This window comes from Salvelinus namaycush, chromosome 30 (assembly GCF_016432855.1).
Source record: "Salvelinus namaycush isolate Seneca chromosome 30, SaNama_1.0, whole genome shotgun sequence".
Classification (NCBI taxonomy): domain Eukaryota; kingdom Metazoa; phylum Chordata; class Actinopteri; order Salmoniformes; family Salmonidae; genus Salvelinus; species Salvelinus namaycush.
In genome coordinates this window covers 16003852-16018933 of record NC_052336.1, presented here as the reverse complement: position 1 = coordinate 16018933, position 15082 = coordinate 16003852, and positions in this window count along the sequence as shown.

Genomic DNA, 15082 nt, shown 5'->3' with positions numbered 1-15082 from the left:
CTCTATTTACTCTCCTCCTCCTTTACTCTCCCACTCTCACACTGACCTTTATTCATCCTGACTGAGACTGACAGGAGGAGGAGGGGACAGAGGGACAGAGGGACAGAGAGAGAGAGAAACAGAGGAGAGAGTGAGAATGAGAGAGTGAGAGAGTGAGAGTGAGATTGAGAGAGTGAGAGAGAGGAAAGAAAGGGAGAGTGAGAGAGAGAGTGTGAGTGAGTGAGTGAGTGAGTGAGTGAGTGAGTGAGTGAGTGAGTGAGTGAGTGAGTGAGTGAGTGAGTGAGTGAGAGAGAGAGAGAGAGAGAGAGAGAGAGAGAGAGAGAGAGAGAGAGAGAGAGAGAGGGGAAAGAAATGGAGAGTGAGAGAGTGAGAGTCAGAGAGAGGAAAGAAAGTGAGAGTAATAGAGTGTGAGAGTGAGAGAGTGAGAGAGTGAGAGAGAGTGAGAGTGAGATTGAGAGAGAGGAAAGAAAGGGAGAGTGAGAGAGTGAGAGAGAGAGTGTGAGTGAGAGAGAGGAAAGAAATGGAGAGTGAGAGAGTGAGAGTGAGAGTGATAGAGTGTGAGAGAGAGAGAGAGAGAGAGAGAGAGAGAGAGAGAGAGAGAGAGAGAGAGTGTGAGTGTGTGAGTGTGTGAGTGAGTGAGTGAGTGAGTGAGTGAGTGAGTGAGTGAGTGAGTGAGTGAGTGAGTGAGTGAGTGAGTGAGAGAGAGAGAGAGAGGAAAGAGAGAGAGAGAGATAGAGTGAGAGAGTGAGAGAGAGAGTGAGTGAGAGTGAGAGAGAGGAAAGAAAGGGAGAGTGTGAGAGAGAGAGAGAGAGAGAGTGAGAGTAAGATTGAGAGAGTGAGAGAGTGAGAGTGAGAGTGAGGGAGTGAGAGTGAGAGTGAGGGAGTGAGAGTGGGAGTGAGAGAGTGAGAGTGAGAGAGTGGGGAAAGAAAGGGAGAGCGAGAGTGAGAGAGAGATTGAGAGTGAGAGAGTGAGAGTGTGAGGGTGAGGAAAGAAAGGGAGAGTGAGAGTGAGAGAGAGTGGGAGTGAGAGAGTGAGAGAGTACGTGAGAGAGTGGGGGAGAGAGTGAGAGTGAGAGAGTGAGAGGGGGGAAAGAAAAGGGAGAGTGAGAGAGATAGTGTGAGAGTGAGAGAGTGAGTGAGAGAGTGAGAGAGAGGAAAGAAAAGGGAGAGTGAGAGATAGTGTGAGAGTGAGAGAGAGTGTGAGAGAGAGAGTGAGAGAGAGGAAAGAAAGGGAGAGTGAGAGAGTAAGAGAGGGAGTGAGAGAGTGAGAGAGAGGAAAGAAAGGGAGAGTGAGAGAGTGAGAGAGAGAGAGAGAGAGAGAGAGAGAGAGAGAGAGAGAGAGAGAGAGAGAGAGAGAGAGAGAGAGAGAGAGAGAGAGAGAGAGAGAGAGAGAGAGAGAGAGAGTGTGAGAGTGAGAGGAGAGGAGAAAGGGAGAGAGATGTGTGAGAGCAAGTAAGAGAAAAAGCAAGTGAGAGGGGAGAGAGTGAGGAAGAAAGTAAAGAATGAAAGATAAAGACAAAGAGAAAGCACAGTGATGGAGTGAGAGCCAGAAGAAGGAGGGGGAGGAGTGCTCACTTTGATGGATGACTTGTCATCTCGGAGAAATCAAAAGCCCAATCTAGTGAGCTCTCTTTTAGAGAAAGCCGCAAAGTGCGGCAGCCCCGCAATGAGGCACATTGGGCTAATTGTAGAGTCATTGAAGATGTGTTGACGTCTGACTGAGTGTTAGGTACGGAGGGAACCGAGAGGGTGGAGGTGTAATGATCCCCACTTGATTTCTAAATTGTACAGTGTCAGACGATACACTGATGCCCTGCTTCAATGCACCATGCAGGCCTCTGGAGTTGGAGGAAACATAGTGATTGAGTTACAAGACAGACACTGGTGGATTCTGATCAATGAGGCCCCAGGTGATGTTTAACCATAGTGAGTGATTGTGTTTTATAAACCCCATCAGTTGTGTCAGTGTGTGGCCCCTGTGTAACACTCCGGAGAGGTCCTGTCATTGGGACTGGAGCTGGGGTTAGACTCCCTCATTAATCCCACTTCATCTAGTTAGTGCTCAAGGCATAAAGGTGTCTTTTAGTCATGAGTCATCTGAGGGGTGGGAAAGTGTATTCTCAAAACACAGAAATCATGTAATATACACTGCTCAAAAAAATAAAGGGAACACTTAAACAACACAATGTAACTCCAAGTCAATCACACTTCTGTGAAATCAAACTGTCCACTTAGGAAGCAACACTGATTGACAATAAATTTCACATGCTGTTGTGCAAATGGAATAGACAAAAGGTGGAAATTATAGGCAATTAGCAAGACACCCCCAATAAAGGAGTAGTTCTGCAGGTGGTGACCACAGACCACTTCTCAGTTCCTATGCTTCCTGGCTGATGTTTTGGTCACTTTTGAATGCTGGTGGTGCTTTCACTCTAGTGGTAGCATGAGACGGAGTCTACAACCCACACAAGTGGCTCAGGTAGTGCAGCTCATTCAGGATGGCACATCAATGCGAGCTGTGGCAAGAAGGTTTGCTGTGTCTGTCAGCGTAGTGTCCAGAGCATGGAGGCGCTACCAGGAGACAGGCCAGTACATCAGGAGACGTGGAGGAGGCCGTAGGAGGGCAACAACCCAGCAGCAGGACCGCTACCTCCGCCTTTGTGCAAGGAGGAGGAGGAGGAGCACTGCCAGAGCCCTGCAAAATGACCTCCAGCAGGCCACAAATGTGCATGTGTCTGCTCAAACGGTCAGAAACAGACTCCATGAGGGTGGTATGAGGGCCCGACGTCCACAGGTGGGGGTTGTGCTTACAGCCCAATACCGTGCAGGACGTTTGGCATTTGCCAGAGAACACCAAGATTGGCAAATTCGCCACTGTCACCCTGTGCTCTTCACAGATGAAAGCAGGTTCACACTGAGCACATGAGCACATGTGACAGACGTGACAGAGTCTGGAGACGCCGTGGAGTACGTTCTGCTGCCTGCAACATCCTCCAGCACGACCGGTTTGGCGGCGGGTCAGTCATGGTGTGGGGTGGCATTTCTTTGGGGGGCCGCACAGCCCTCCATGTGCTCGCCAGAGGTAGCCTGACTGCCATTAGGTACCGAGATGAGATCCTCAGACCCCTTGTGAGACCATATGCTGGTGCGGTTGGCCCTGGGTTCCTCCTAATGCAAGACAATGCTAGACCTCATGTGGCTGGAGTGTGTCAGCAGTTCCTGCAAGAGGAAGACATTGATGCTATGGACTGGCCCGCCCGTTCCCCAGACCTGAATCCAATTGAGCACATCTGGGACATCATGTCTCGCTCCATCCACCAACGCCACGTTGCACCACAGACTGTCCAGGAGTTGGCAGATGCTTTAGTCCAGGTCTGGGAGGAGATCCCTCAGGAGACCATCCGCCACCTCATCAGGAGTATGCCCAGGCGTTGTAGGGAGGTCATACAGGCACGTGGAGGCCACACACACTACTGAGCCTCATTTTGACTTGTTTTAAGGACATTACATCAAAGTTGGATCAGCCTGTAGTGTGGTTTTCCACTTTAATTTTGAGTGTGACTCCAAATCCAGACCTCCATGGGTTGATAAATTTGATTTCCATTGATAATTTTTGTGTGATTTTGTTGTCAGCACATTCAACTATGTAAAGAAAAAAGTATTTAATAAGAATATTTCATTCATTCAGATCTAGGATGTGTTATTTTAGTGTTCCCTTAATTTTTTGGAGCAGTGTATATCTAGAATGTAGAGGAAGCCAGTTTACAGTATTGAGATGCAGCCCTATGTGAGCGCGGAGGGGCTGGCGTATGATATTACGTTCTTGGGAGTCACTCTACTTGTCTGTACCATATCAGGCTAGAGGGGGGTGTTGTGGAGGGGAGGGGGGATGATAATCCCCCAGTATGTTTACATGAGGACACCTCCCTGTGGAGAGACTGAGGACCTCCAGGTCAGGCCCCCCACGGTGGGAAAGAGAGACCCCAGCTCTGTGAGCTCTGGCCTGGGGAGAGGTTAATGGTGCTCCCCATGGCTCCACTACTGTATGACTGTAAGCGCCCTCACTGCAGTGATAATGTGACTTCTGAAGGGTTACTGCACTCTGTAAGGTCCTTCTCTCTAGGGGACTGCTGTAGCTTATCTACTGCACTGGTGTAGATGATGATGGGGTTTATCTCTCTATGGAACAGAAATATGCTACTGTATTCCATCAGATGAAAACACGATTCTCCTCTCCCTATCCAGTCTGCAGCCTCTGCATGTGTTCTGGGACTCTCACAAAAAGCCAGATGTAGCAGCAGAATTCCTCTCCTATGTGTTGGCTGGCTGTGGATCAGGCCTTATGATCATTAGTGGACCTGGTATTGGAAACCCAGGGATCTCTGCTAACACTCCGCCGTTTATTCACCAAGAAAGAACACAGCTATTCTCTGATTTTAATCGCTGCCATTTTATTCTGTTTTAAATGGCAGCTGTCAAAATATCAGGCCGTTGTGAGGGGTGCAGAGCACGTTCCATACCTCTGTCCATAAATGGTGGGCTGACCACGGTATGTTGGAGACCAACATCCTCCTCCATCAGCCCGACCTTGCTGGAGGGCTATGGGAGACACAATGAATCTACGTCAATGAGATGTTTGCACCCCTATACTCACTCTGATACCCCTTCTCTGTAGTGTCTTTGTGAACAGCTGGCCTTCAACCCACCTCCAACAATCACCAGATGGAGGTGCTCATGTCAGAGACAAAAGAGAGAGAGGGAGTCGGAGTGAGAGAATAGGAGGGTTAGAAAGAGAGAGCGAAGGAAAGCGGGAGAGATAGAGAGAGAAGCTGTTCTCTCTTTGTGCCAGCACATGACATTACAGCACTCCCAGCTTCCATTAGAGCCTAATAAATGAAGGCCTAACGAGGCAGAGTGGGTGGGAAACGAGAGAGGGGGGTGGGGTGGAACCCTGCCACCCCACTCCTCTGTCAACCTCATCAGGAACACTCGAAGGAGGGGGAAGGAGTATGGAAGGGGGAGAGGGGCGATGCAAGGGTGGGGCGAGGTGAAAAACCTCTCGACCCATTAGAGAAATCAGGCTGGGACTCTAAAAACACCCGGGGAGCAGAGGGGCTGAGTCGCACTGGTGTAAACAGTGGGTGGGTGGCAGCCCCCGAGCGCACTGACGGCCAGTGGCGGCCATGATGGATCTGTGGAGTTATCTCATTTTCCACTGTTTTAATTAGAGGCCAGGCTGAGCCCCGGCAGCTGGCTCCGCTGTACCGACTCCTGCTGCCTGACAGAGAAAAATGTCGGCCGACTACGCTGCCAAGCTCAGGCTGAGGTTCGGACTGTACAGAGAAAAAAAACACAACTTATGGGATGCAGAACCTGAGGTTTCCGGGCAGAGTGCACATGTTCTTTGTTTCTCTTTCTATTTCTTTATTTTCTTTGATTTCTGTTGTTTTGTTAATCTCTTTCACAATGTGTTTTGCTTTTCAGAATCTTTTTTTAAATGAGAAAACCCTGTGTTCATAATTAAGCTAGTGAGGTAGCAATTACCTGTAGCTATACGGCTAAATAAAGCTACGCCACTTTGGAGACAATGACAGGATGATTAAAGGTATCAGGTGTCTGACCACACTATGTCCTCACGGTCATATGCATAAAGATACCCTATCATTAGATGGCACACGCAGGTGGTTAGATGGTGGAGCACAATGCCAACCCGCTGGCATGTTTATAAAGCCATAGAGATGGGAGTCAAATGAGGTTCTGAGACAAGGGGTTAAATGCCTTACACAGTGGTACAGGTCAGAGAATGGGTACTCATTGGAAGGGTAGTGTAGAAACAGGCACCTCTCTCACCCATCAAATAAAATGTATTTATGCCAGATAAATAAATACATCTCAAAAATGTTAACTTGATCCTGTGACTTGTTAACACAGGTATAAACAGATAATTAGTTTGGCACCATTTAAACTTCGATACCAATGTTATTTATGAAACTAATGACCACACTCATTAATTTACTTATTTTCTAATGTTTTCATGATTAATGTTGGTTGTTTTAATTAATTACAATAAAGGAAACCCTTATGAGGAAATTCCATTATCATCATCATGAATGATCATTTTGTAATATTCATTATCACAGTAATAAATACAAAGCATTTCACCAGAGTTTTTGCAAAAGGGGATGACCTGAAAAACACACAAATAACTATGTTAAGAAAATCACCAGGTACATTTTCAGAAGTATCACATCAAGTCCATGCCTGGAGCCATTAAGCATGATAAAAACGTCTGCGTTACCCAAACAGAACTGAGGCTGCACTCCTTATGATGATGAACTTAACTTGCCTGGGTAAAAAAAGAATCTGAGGCAGCAAACCTGAACTTTGTTGTAAATTTGTGTGGTGTCCATGCAATTCATTTGAGCTGCGACGTTGCCCATAAATTCACTCCTTTGGATCAGGGGTAGAGAGGATAGTGGGTGTGGGAGGATAGTGGGTGTGGGAGGATAGTGGGTGTGGGAGGATAGTGGGTGTGGGAGGATCGTGGGTGTGGGAGGATAGTGGGTGTGGGAGGATAGTGGGTGTGGGAGGATAGACGGCTTTAGAGAGCGGTTGGCTCTCCCCATAAAACCTGTTGACATCTGACTTCTGAGGTGATGGGATGAAATGTTCAACTAGACCGCTTCGGCCAGAAAACGGGATAGCAAGCAATTATTTAAATGCTGCATTTCTCGCTCGCTGAAAAATGGAGAGAATAGAGGGATGGGTGAGGAAGAGTGTAAAAGTTTTACAGAACACTGGAGAGAAAATAAAATCCTGCCATCGTTGTTTACACTGGAACCGCCAAATTATGGAGTGTGTGTGTGTTCCATTGTCTTCCACATGAGCTACATGAGGGTCAACACTGACTTAGGCTTCTGGGGGATATCTTCAGTACACCACGGTCAGAAAATCACTGAAAATGATATTGTTCATCAAAGTATTGATTGCATCAAAATAATTTTGATAATTCTGAATTTGAACGTGGCAAATGTTTACTTTCTTTGGTAGGTAGAGAAAAAATTTACATTATTTTCAGGCATGGTTAGGTTAAATCTAGTTTACTTCACATTCACTTTAGAAATTAAATGGAATGCAGAATTACAATTTGACAGTAACCATAATGAAGATAGCTAAGACCAAACAAAAGATGTGAGCCATAATTGAGATTATTCTGTAAATTACTAGATACAATACATTTGAATGGTCATTCAGGCAGCACCAACAGCTGCTCTAGACTGGCGACATATACATCCAAATAGCAGACAGATCCATCATCTTTAACATGTGGGGACAGCTGGACACTTACTTTAGGCAGAGTGCTAATTCAAATCAAACATGTTTATCAAGGAAGAGACACAAGCACAAATTGCATACTAAAGAAGTCATGGGCTTCACTAAAACCGCTTGATGCACGCACGCACGCACGCACGCACGCACGCACGCACGCACGCACGCACGCACACACACACACACACACACACACACACACACACACACACACCCACCCACCCTGGGGACAGGTGCTTTATGACCGTAGGAAGGTTATTAATGTGTGTATTGACCTTCACCATGTAGTGGACTTCCTGCTCTCCCAGTCAGTCCAGGAACCTGCCTCAACACAACAATACAATAACTGGACTGTAACCTTTACACAAACCCAACCTTACACTTTACTCCCCCACCTTATCACTGGTCAACCATGCCCAAGCACCAAGCACTCCCTCCCCCTCCCTACAGTACCTCCCTGTTACCTCCCTCCATCCCCTTTCCATCCTTTCCTCCCTCTCTCCCTTCAGAATGCATGACTCTTATCTCTCTCCAAGGGAGACCTTGAACACTACATCTTTCCCTCTAAACCTTAACCAGTATAGAACTATGGCACTGTTGCACTAGCAGTAAAGCCACGTTGTGGAGTATCCCACATACATGTGAACTTGGGGATACCAAAGAAAATCACATTCCCAGGGCCTTTTAGACATGGGAAGAATTTGCACATTCTACTGTGTGACTCAATGCTACACAGACGCACAACCTCTCGCCTGGACACACACACACACACACACACACACACACACACACACACACACACACACACACACACACACACACACACACACACACACACACACACACACACACACACACACACACACACACACACACACACACACACATTCAGTAAAGAACATCCAGTAAGGAGGAGCAGTAGTCTAAGAGAGTACATCTTGGTCTGCACCACTGGATTCCAAACAGCCCAGTGTTATGACAGAGGTTTACTGATGAATGCCCTTAAACTGGGGGGAGCACACACACACACACACACGCACGCACGCACGCACGCACGCACGCACGCACGCACGCACGCACACGCACACACACACACACACACACACACACACACACACACACACACACACACACACATCCCACTGATATCTTCCTCCTTAATGCTGGGTGTCCAGATGGGGCTCATCCCTGCCAGAGGACTTCATCTTCACTGTTTATTTCTCTTTATCTGGCCTTTGTTAAGGACTGCCTACCTCTATTAATAGACTGGGATAGCTACATGTGTTTAGAGAGAGAGATGTGTGTGTGTCCGAACGTGTGTGCGTTTATCTGCATGGGTGTGTGTGTGTGTGTGTGGCCATTGGCCTGTCTCAGAGTTTGAACTTGCTGACCTGTGCAGGTGTGCCTCTCCTCTCCTCAGCCCCGTCCTGCCTGGTCCAGACATCTGTTTGTACACATGAAGAGTTACTGTCAGCCACAGCAGGATGTTTAGTGTCTGGAAGTGTGTGTATGTGCACATATTTTTGAAGCGTGCAATGTGTGTGTTTGTAAGTATATATGTGTGTGTGTGTGTGTGTCTGTCTGGTCTGTGTGTTTAGGACCAGCAAACCCGAGATAATGTTTTGATGTTTTCATTAAGTGGACGTAAGGGAAATTACTTTCTCTTCATCTCCCTCCATCTTTTGTCCCCTTTATGTCGTATGAGTCATATGGTCAACTAGGAGGAGTAGTGTGAATTCATTGAAGTTGATGATGTCTCCTATATGCATTGCTACCATCATAATGGCTCAAGAGGGAAAAAACACATTTGAAACTGAGAAAATGGTGGAACAATTGAATGGGGGGACGTAGTGAGGAGGAGTTGAGACTAATTTGACCATTGTCTTCCTCTTCACATTCACATTTTCCACATTTACCGTTTGGCTCCTATGATGCCTGGTGGACGAATGCTGGGTGAGTAATCAGGCAGGGAGGGAGGGAGAGAGAGAAAGAGAAAAAAGACAGAGACAGAGAGAAACAGAAAAAGCAGAGTGAGTTAGCTCCCTGGGCGCCCTCACTCCATGTGCGATCATTTGGGTTGATTTGGATTAATGCTTTAATTGGGAAACACACACAGACCGTGAACATCTGCACCCCATAGCTCTGGAGCCGCCGCAAAGACAAACCCCCTTGCTGCGTCACACTGCCAGAACCCCCCCCCAGAAACACAGGCACTTAGAGAAAAGGTCCCGTGTGAGAGAGACAGGGGCGTAATGACAGTACAGACAGGCTGGCCTTTGTGGATGGAATCATGATCATTATGGTGGCACTGCCAACCCACAGGTAAAATCACACACACACACACACACACACACACACACACACACACACACACACACACACACACACACACACACACACACACACACACACACACACACACACACACACACACACATACACACACACTACAGTTTCAAATCACACAGATGCCCACTCACATATACATACACATGCATGGGCATGACCACATACTCACACATTCGCACCCACCATAGTCTTACAGAGGTTCCCAGCACCAGAGCAGCATATCTGCACATCTGTTTTCACAGTGGTTTCTCAATGCCATTCTGACCCGCGCATACAAAAGGAATCCAGCTCTGATTCATTTACAGTTCCCTTAAATTACATTAGCTTGTTAAATACATGACCCCTTAGACTTGACAATTTCTATTAAATCATTTTACTGTTTTAATTCCTGGGAACAAGCCCAGTGAAAAAAAAGACAGTTGGCAGGGAGGCTGGAGGGGTCAAAAGTCAAACAAACATTTTATTTCCATGATGGCCGCCAATATGGTTAGAGCCATATGGGGCTGTATGTGGCAAAGCCTCATTATTTGGCATGGCTGGTCCCTGTAGCTTCACACACTGGGGCATATAACAGTTTACAGCAAAGTTTACACATCTCCCATGGACACGGCTGTAATATACAGTCAAACTGCTGAGGAAGGATATGCTGTCTGAGAGTCTGGCTACAGTCAGCTGTCTGTATCTACACTGAGTGCCCAAACATTAGGAACACCTTCTCTTTCCATGACATAGACTGACCAGGTGAATCCAGGTGAACGCTATGATACCTTTTTGATGTCACCTGTTACATCCACTTCAATCAGAGTAGATGAAGGGGAGGAGACAGGTTGAAGAAGGATTTTTAAGCCTTGAGACAACTGAGACATGGATTGTGTATGTGTGCCATTCAGAGGGTGAATGGGCAAGACAAAAGATGTAAGTGCCTTTGGTAGTTTGGTAGTAGATGCAGGTGGTATGGTAGTAGGAGTCAAACGCACCGGTTTGAGTGTGTCAAGAAATGCAATGTTGCTGGGTTTTTCACGCTCAACAGTTTCCTGCGTGTATCAAGAATGGTCACCACCTTAAGGACATCTAGCCAACTTGACACAACTATAGGAAGCATTGGAGTTAACATGGGCCAGCATCCCTGTGGAACGCTTTTGACACCTTGAATTGATGCAGTTCTGAGGGCAAAAGGGGGTACAACTCAATATTAGATAGGTGTTCCTAATGTTTTGTGCACTCAGTATATATTAGGAGAGAATGAGGACTTGTCTCCAGGTGTTTCAGTGCACCACAAGAGGGTGGGCTCCGCCAGTGAATTCTGCTACTAATTCCGTTAATCCAATTGCATGAACAAATCAAACAATTCAAATGGAATTGCTTTCTTGAAAGGTAAAATCCAACCAAAAATGTTGGTTATGTAAAGTGCCTTCAGAGAGTATTCACACCCCTTGACTTATTCCACATTTTGTTGTGTTAAAGCCAGAATATTAAATGTATTAAATTGAGATTGAGTGTCATTGGCCTACACACAATACCTCATAATGGACTTCTGTTTTTCGAAATGTTGACAAATTCAAAATCTGAAATGTCTTGAGTCAATAAGTATTCAACTCCTTTGTTATGGCAAGAGTAAAGAAGTTAAGGAGTAAACAAGTGCTTAACAAGTCACATCATAAGTTGCATGGAATCACTCTGTTTAAAATGATTTTTGAATGACTACCTCATCTCTATACCCCCCCACATACAATTATCTGTAACATCCCTCAGTCGAGCAGTGAATTTCAAACACAGATTCAACCAGAAAGACCAGGGAGGTTATCCAACGCATCACATTGAAGGGCACCTATTTGTAAATGGGTAAAAAAAAACTCCTCCTCTGTGGTCTTCTAGTGGTGTATGATGGCATCTACATATTTGTCAGGCACAACATGGGAAGACACAAGGGAATGACTCTGACACACACCCTTCTATAATCCTATGCCCCCCCCCCCCCCCCCCCCCCACACACACACACAGACACACACACACAGACACACACAAACACACACACACACACACACACACACACACACACACACACACACACACACACACTCTCTTCATCGTTGTCCCTGGTCGCTGGAGCCCCATGGTGCCCATAAAGAGAGGGGCAGTAAAAAGTTAAACGGTTAGATGGGAAGTTAGTGGCCTGTCTCTCTAAGTGCATCTGAAACGTTACCACTGTGGCCACTCATGACCAGGCTGGCCTTTCTCTCTTTTACAACAGGCTGCTTTACTAACTCTGTTTGACAGCCAAGCAGTAAGACCACCTGACGCTTTTGTTTCTCAGACTCTCTCTCACCACCCATGGGTTTGTAAAATGGTTGAAAAGGTTTGGGGGACTGAGCCTGTTATGTTCTGAACAGAGGGACAGGGTTTTGTTGAAAGCAGGTGACTCTGCACCAACACACACACACGTACACTCACACTCAGAGACAATCGTGAGAACGCTGTGTAATGTGATGACAAATAAAGGTGTGTTTCCTCTGCTACGCTGCCCGTCTATATGAGTCAGAGACCCTAGAGGACTGTGTGTCCATGTGTGCCCCTTATAACCTTTATCATACCTGTCAATAACAGAGTTCACACATACTGTACACACACTCCTCTCTCTCTCTCTCATGCACACACACACATCTGATAAAACCACATACAGTGTGAAAGCCTGTTAACAGGCACGAGGCAAACAGGAGACAGAGAGAAGAGAGTCAGGTGTCAAGGCCTGAGCCTCAGAGCAGCAGGCCAAGAAATCAGACCTTGTGGACGGTGATTAATACAGCAGAAAGTCTGGGCTTTGGATGTGACCACAGCATCCAGACTGTATTACAGCTAGCCTTGGACAGGCACACACAGAGGGAACGGCTTCTCTCACCCAGTCTGACTGCCAAGTCAGCTCTCCCCTCTGCTCCCTGTATGGTTTCACTCCACAGCCCTGTACGGTTTCACTCCACAGCCCTGTACGGTTTCACTCCACAGCCCTGTACGGTTTCACTCCACAGCCCTGTACGGTTTCACTCCACAGCTCTGTACGGTTTCACTCCACAGCCCTGTACGGTTTCACTCCACAGCCCTGTACGGTTTCACTCCACAGCCCTGTACGGTTTCACTCCACAGCCCTGTACGGTTTCACTCCACAGCCCTGTACGGTTTCACTCCACAGCTCTGTACGGTTTCACTCCACAGCCCTGTACGGTTTCACTCCACAGCTCTGTACGGTTTCACTCCACAGCCCTGTACGGTTTCACTCCACAGCCCTGTACGGTTTCACTCCACAGCCCTGTACGGTTTCACTCCCCAATGTTTGATCATATGAGCCTGTCACACACTCACATCACTGCATCTAATCAACAGCGAATGGATAATATGCATACTGTATGTGTGCACATACGCATGCCCGTACGCACGAAGACACAGATTCTTGCATGCACACACACATACCTCTCAGTCAGCTGGGCTGTCCCACACACTTGCAGACTCACACGCACACACACATACATAGATACTCTCCTAACCTAACCTGAGTTCATGTAGTAGGTCTGCCAATCAGAGCTCTGTATTGTTCAGGATAATTAAACCTGTCATATCAGACATGAATGGAAACCAACAGCACAACAAATACATCAAAGGAGGAAAAGAGGCAGCAACGGGTTGAGAGCCAATAAGGAGTTCATGGAGCAAAGACGTTGAGATGTTTACTCTTGAGAGAGAGAGAGAGAGGTCTCTGACAACTTCATGACAGTTTAATGGCTGCCCTTCTCTCCTACAGTGTCACCACTTCTCTCCACACAACTACAGTAAGCCATGTCTACTACCCTTAGTTCCCTCTGAGGGGAACGTAGGAGAGCCCACCCCGAACCTCACTGTACCACACTCTGGGGCTGGGCTTTAAGGTTTGGAACCAACTCCACTTCAGAAGTGTAAAAATACAGCATACCATTCCATGCCTTGTTAGAGGGAATGTTTACAACACCTCTGAAACCAGACAGATTTGGAATAATCACAATAGTGGGAAATTACCACCTCTTTCTAATGTCCCGTCCTCAGCAGCAACACATCCAATATCTGAAATAATTTACTCTAGGTTTGTTTAGTTTTCCTGGCTGGGCTTGGGGCCAAGGGCATGCCTGTTGTTCCAGTGGAGCGGCTAGCACTGTCTGATTAGGGCCGTCATTAACTTAATGATGCGGCCTGTTCGCTCTGAGCTTCGCCGTAATGGATTGACTTGAAGGATGAGGGAAAATATACAGTTAGAGAGGAGAGTCGGCGTTGAAGTTTCACCATCTGTCTGTCCGTCTGTACGTCTGTCCCCCTCTCTCTCTCTCTGCCTGTGCGTCTGTCCTCTGCGGTCAGCAGCAGTGACCCCCTTATCCACCAGAGAGAGGAGACAGAGAGGAGGACCCTAAGTGTAAACAGTCTAGTGGGCGAAATTACGGGTGTCAAAAAGTGGCAGACGGAGGCGGTTAGTGTGTACCCATTTCCTCTCCTAAAAATATGCTAACCCGGCGGCTTGAGTGCCCGCTGTGGTGTCAATGGCAGCTTGATTAATGATCAACACGTTAAGTACAGGAACAAATCCACCCTCACCTTATATAACTTAAGTCAACACATAGGCAATGTGTCACGCCCTGACCATAGTTTGCTTTGTATGTTTTATGTTTTGGTTGGTCAGGGTGTGATCTGTGTGGGCATTCTATGTTGTATGTCTGGTTTGTATATTTCTATGTGTTTGGCCTGATATGATTCTCAATCAGAGACAGGTGTTTTGCGTTGTCTCTGATTGGGAACCATATTTAGGTAGCCTGTTTTGTATTGTGGGTTGTGGGTTATTGTCTATGTTTAGTGTTTGTGTCAGCACTAGTTTTGATTAGCTTCATGGACGTCGTTTATTGTTTTGTATTAGTTTGTCAAGTGTTCTTCATTTTCGTCTTCGTTAAATAAATCAAGTATGTATTCATTTCACGCTGCGCCTTGGTCCTCCTCTCTTCAACGTTACGACGATCGAGACAGAATAACCCACCATCAAAGGACCAAGCAGCGTGAAAGAGAGGAACAGCGCTTTGTGGAACAATGGACTTGGGAGGAGATATTAGACGGAAAAGGACCCGGGGTACAGCCGGGTGAATATTGCCGCCCCAAGGCAGAGCTGGAGGCAGCGAAAGCCGAGAGGCGGCGTTATGAGGAGGCTGCACGAAAGCGCGGCTGGAAGCCCGAGAGGCAGCCCCAAAAATTTCTTGGGGGGTGGCACACGGGGAGTGTAGCTGGGTCAAGTAGGAGACTTGAGCCAGCTCCCCGTGCTTACTGTGAGGAGCCGAGGATGGAACCGGAGCCAGTCGGGGTGGAGTTGGAGGTGAGCAGGGTGAGTGAAGCAGAGACAGTGAAG